This window comes from Tupaia chinensis, unplaced genomic scaffold, assembly GCF_000334495.1.
Source record: "Tupaia chinensis unplaced genomic scaffold, TupChi_1.0 Scaffold000602_1, whole genome shotgun sequence".
Lineage (NCBI taxonomy): Eukaryota > Metazoa > Chordata > Mammalia > Scandentia > Tupaiidae > Tupaia > Tupaia belangeri.
This window is the reverse complement of record NW_006160120.1, coordinates 953,109-958,108: the sequence shown is the minus strand read 5'-3', so window position 1 is coordinate 958,108 and position 5,000 is coordinate 953,109. Positions and strand designations below refer to the sequence as shown.

Below are 5,000 nucleotides of genomic sequence, written 5' to 3'. Positions count from 1 at the left end.
TCTCCAAAAAAAAAAAAAGAAATCAGGTCGGGTGCATGTGCGTGTGTGCCCAAGATCCCAGGAGGAGGATGGAGGAGAAGGGATTGTGGTGTGACCATTCCCCGGGGAGTGTGAGGGTTTCTCATTTTTCCTCTCACTGTTTCTTTCTCTCTCTCTCTGGAGAGTGAATGTACCCTAAGGCAAAAACAAACAAACAAACAAAAAACAAAAACAAAAAAACAAACAAAAAAAAAACTCTAAAAAGGGAGAGAGAAAGCACGCAATGAAGAGTTGGTATGAGGCAAAACTTGTTTATCTCCTGCTCAGATCTACCCCGTTGGGTTTTAAATCATTATTTTAACTTTTAATTATTCCTCCCCCCATTAATAGAAGGCACGTGCACTTACCAGAGGGTGACAGAGAGAGGGAGAAAGCGTCTCCCAATGGGGTGAGATCACGCCACAACCCCTTCTCCTCCATTTCTCCTTCCTGTGGGGATTTGGGGACACAGGTGCCTGGTGTGTTTCTCAAGCTGCTGGGGTGGGACTTGAACCACTGTCAGCCATGTGGGACCCAGCTCCCTTAGCCACTAGGCTGCGAGGCCAGCTCCCTGATTGGGTGCTAACCATTCGGGATGAGGTGAGCATGTGTTTGTGCCCGGCATTGTGCAGACACACTGTGCGGGGGAAGGCAAAGGACGCCCGCCCACGTGCAGCGGAGCTGCCGCGTTCTCCCCCTCTGGAGCTGACATCTGACTGACATCAGATTGACAGCTTTGCAGATCTTATCTTGGTAACCACCGACCCAGCCTGTCACACTCGGAGACAGGATGGCACAGGACCCTAAATCTGGAAGAACTTAGCGACTTTATGATGCCAAATCCAAGGGGGGAAAAGATGCACATGGAGAAACCAGAAAAGCATAGAATGACGGGGAGAAAGGAACGCAGAAAATGAAAACGCTCTTTCCACTGGCAGAATCCGTCCTTGCCAGGAAAAGTGGAATGTCGACTTGGTACGCACATAATTCAATTTACCCAGAAGTCGAGAAAAAGCCAGGCACTGGAGGAATGGCTGATACTGTTCTTGACTTTGGCAAAGACAAGGTATTTGTGAAGTCAGACGCATGTGGACTGCTCAATAATCCAAAAAGGTAAATACAGGGCTTCATACACTGTATGAGCTCAGCGAGGTGAAAGTGCCTCCCCCAACACCTGCCTGCAAACGAACGACTCCAATTTATCATCGCAGACAAAGGAGAGATGGAGGTACACCACAGTGGTGTCAGTAACCGCTAGGGCATAGGCGACTATTTTTCATCTTTCTATTTTTTAGTATTTCACACTTTTTCGAAAGTCAAAAAATGTATTTTAAAATGCCTCTTTGTTTACTTACTTGATTACTTAGCTAGCCCCTTTATTAGAGAAACAAAACAGGGCAAAGCACTCGCATGAACACATGCACAATGGAAAAGTTTCTAAACGGGCAACAGATACCTTTTCCCCTTTCCAACACTCCCAAGCCCCTCTACCTTGCAATTACTACTGTTCACATTTTGTGTTTCTTTTTTTCTTTTCCTTTTTTAGGTTGTTTTTATTAACCATTGATAGCAGAGGGAAAAGCTGAGCGGGATCTGCAGCAAATGAGAGATGAAGTCACAGCTGAAAGGAGCGGGGAGCGGCTGCGACTCTGCGCCGCCTGGTGGCTGGATTGCAGAATGCAGGCTCATCGTGGCGGGATCTTTTCCCCAAAGAAGCCAGAAATAAAATGGGAAAGGAAGCAGTCCGCGAAATACCTATTATGCAAACATTTTTGGCTGATTAAATAATGTTGTAAGTAATAAAAAATTGAAGACAAAAAAAGAAATTGTATGTTGAAATGTCAAAGGTGGACAAGTAACTAAAAAAAAATTGTTTTTAAAGAGATTTTTGTTATAGGGCGCGTGCGCTTGCCATAGAGACACAGAGAGAAACAGAAAACAAGAAATCGCCCCCCAGGGGGGGTGGCCATGTCACAATCCCTTCTTCTCTTGGGATTTCGGGCATGCATGCACACATACCCAACATGAGTTTTAAACCACCAGGTTGGACTTGAACTGCGGTCAACTACACGGGAGTCCAGCGACATAACTATTACACCATCTGCTGGTCCCAGCACAGTATAATTTTGAAATTAAGACAATACTTTGGTGTGCCACCCCTTGTAATGTTAAACAAGATCATTTGTAAGAACTGAATTTAATTTAAGCTATTTAATTTCATTTAGAAGACTTTCAACGGAACAACCTACTTGGAAGTTTTTCTCATCTCATGAGGATCAATTAAAAGTAGAATGTCAGTTTTTCCACTTCAAAATTTCTGAAGGATTAAAAACTCTAAAGCCATGTGCCAGACCAGCCATGATAAGTTATTTTCTATCCTGGATGGGGCCCAGCAGGGGAAAAGCTGGCCACGCTTTCAGAGCATGGTTCTGTGAGGATTCTGTGTCTCGCATCAACATTCCAGCCCGGCCCGTGCTGCAGACGAAAAAACTATTTCAGCTGGAAAGTGAAATGAACGAATGCAGAAACAGGGTCTGGTCTGGGTGGGAGTAGGAACTGGGGACAGCCCCTGGGAGGGGCAGGGAGCCTTGTCTGCTGCTGGTGGACTCCCGCTCTGAATGGGGATGCACCGCTTTCGGCCTGGAAAGTGGGTATCACCCAACCCTGACTCAGTCTGATCCTACAAGGTGCTGGGGGGGATGCATGGGCTCAGTCCCTTTTGTGTGGCCACAGTTGCTGCTGGAAGAAGAGAGAGTTGGTGACAAAGACTGAGAACAAAGGCCAAAAGAAGTAAACTGTCATATCTTTGACTCGATTGACATGCATTGCATGCATGCTTTGAAAAACCATGTTGTGTACCGTACAGATGGACCATAGTTAAATGTAAAAAGTAATTATTTTCTGAAACAAATAAAATGTTGGAAAGTTTTTTCAATTAAAAACAAAACAAAAACAAAAAATAATAACCAGTGACATCATCCCAGTTCTGGACTGATCTGAGCCTGTCTGAAGCCAGAGCTCCAGAACGCCCTGTGACTTTTCCAGTCCAAAACTCATAATAAGTCTCCGTGTAACTTACGCCTCCTTAGTTTCGGCTTCTGTCTACAACTTTTGGTCAGGGAGTCAAGCGCCAGAGGGTATGTGGCCTGAACCACCTCGACAATCTTTACTTTCTTCACCTATTTCTTTTAAACCTACAAATGAATGAGCCTGGAAGGAAATTCTGGATTCTTCTGGCATTCCCTAGGTCTCACTCCTAAAGAAAGCGAATAATTGAGAAGATGGTTAAAACATATATTGAGGACTTCCCAGGGAATCCTAGTTCACCCCCATCCCAGAGTGGTTTGGATGTCGGGAAACACAAGGGAACCTCCTGCTACACAGAAAAGATGACGTTCAGGTTCCCTCACATTCCTGCCTGATGATACGTAGAAGAAAACTTCTTCTTCCCAGCCTGGGAAGCCACAAAGCCTGCTCTGTGGCTGGCCTCTTCTGAGTGCCAGGGCTTGGCTATTTCAGCTGGTCTGGGGGCAGGCAATGGTGGGAGAGAGGGTGAGGGAGAGAACCCAAGCTGGGGCCCCAGGGAGGATGAGAACACTCAGCCCACAGCTCCTCTCTCGCCAGCCAGGGGCTGGGGCAAGGCTTATTTTGTTCAGGGACCCCTTTTAAGAAAAACAAAACAAAGCAAAGCAAAGCAATGAATATAAAATTAAGTTTGAAAATGAATATTCAAAGTGAGAAAATAAATCATTACACATTGAAAATGTTAGAGTTGGCAAATAACCGTTAACATCCCCAGACCAAGAAAAAGAGCCAGTTATTATTATTGTTACTATCTGCTTGATCCACTTTATTATACATGCTTTACAACATTTTGGGCTATATACACTCTTTTTATGACAATCTCTTAAGATCCTTTTCTTTTCTTTTTCTTTAGAGAAATTTTTTGCTATAGGGCATATGTGCTCACCAGAGACAGTCCAAAAGCCATAAATCACCCCCAGGGGGATGGCTACACCACAATCTCTTCTCCTCTGCTCTCCTCTTGGGATTTTGGGCACACATGCACATGTGCCCGGCATGAGTTTTAAGCCACCAGGTCCGGGATTCAAACTGCGGTCGACTACATGGGAATCCAGTGATGTAACCATTACGCCATCTAGTGGTCCCTTTTAAGATCGTTTTCTATAGTGACAATAAAAAGATACTGCAACCTTCCCTTAAGCACAGAAGACCACTTCTCTCTTTTGCTTGGTGCTGAAAACACCTCTGAGCGTGCAGTAGGAGCCCCAGGTTTTTAGTTTCCTGTGATGCCCTACCATTCTCAGCTGCCACCTGGTCCTTGCCCAGAGGCAGATGCCACCAGGAGCTGCTGGGACAGTCAGTGGCCGGGAGCTCGCCCTGTAGTACGCGACTGATATGTGTCATTTCCGAACAGTAATGTCATTGCTGTCATCCGGACTAGCAATCACGCAAGTGTCTGACTGAATTACGTTGTTATCACGTCTGAGTTACGGAACGTTTCTAGTCACTCTGATTTCATTTCCTTTGTGATAACACCCCTTCCACACCCACCCAGTTTAATCTTCTTGCTATTAGTTTGCTTGGCATTGATTTTTCACGAGTGGCGGGGGGGGGGGATTTGTTTATTTATTTATTTACTTTAGGTTTTTGTCATAGGGCATGTCTGCTCACCAGAGAGAGACAAAGATAAAGAGAGGGAAAGTGAGAAATGACCCCACTCCCCTTATCCCTGGGAGGATGGCCAAGTGGCAATCCCTTCTCCTCCGTTCTCCTTCAGGAATTTGGGGCACACATGTCCACACACCTGGTGTGATTTTCAAGCTGCAGGGTCCAGGACTTAAGCCACAGTTGGCTGTGTGGGAGTCCAGCACCTTAACCACCACACCACCTCCTGGTACCAGAAGCCACAGCTCTTTAAGGAGAGTAATTGGAGAGTCTCAGAAACACAGAGAAGAGTG

The 5,000-nt window shown here is 45.6% G+C and overlaps 1 long non-coding RNA gene across 1 annotated transcript in view; it reads left to right on the top strand.

Moving 5' to 3' along the window:
* LOC114009682 (uncharacterized) overlaps positions 1–1,873 on the top strand; it is a 28,551-nt gene extending 26,678 nt beyond the window's left edge. Inside the window, exons 2-3 of the long non-coding RNA XR_003551059.1 lie at positions 957–1,131; positions 1,565–1,873. This is a non-coding gene — a long non-coding RNA (uncharacterized LOC114009682). The remainder of the gene's footprint in view (positions 1–956; positions 1,132–1,564) is intronic.
* Positions 1,874–5,000: the final 3,127 nt, after the last annotated feature.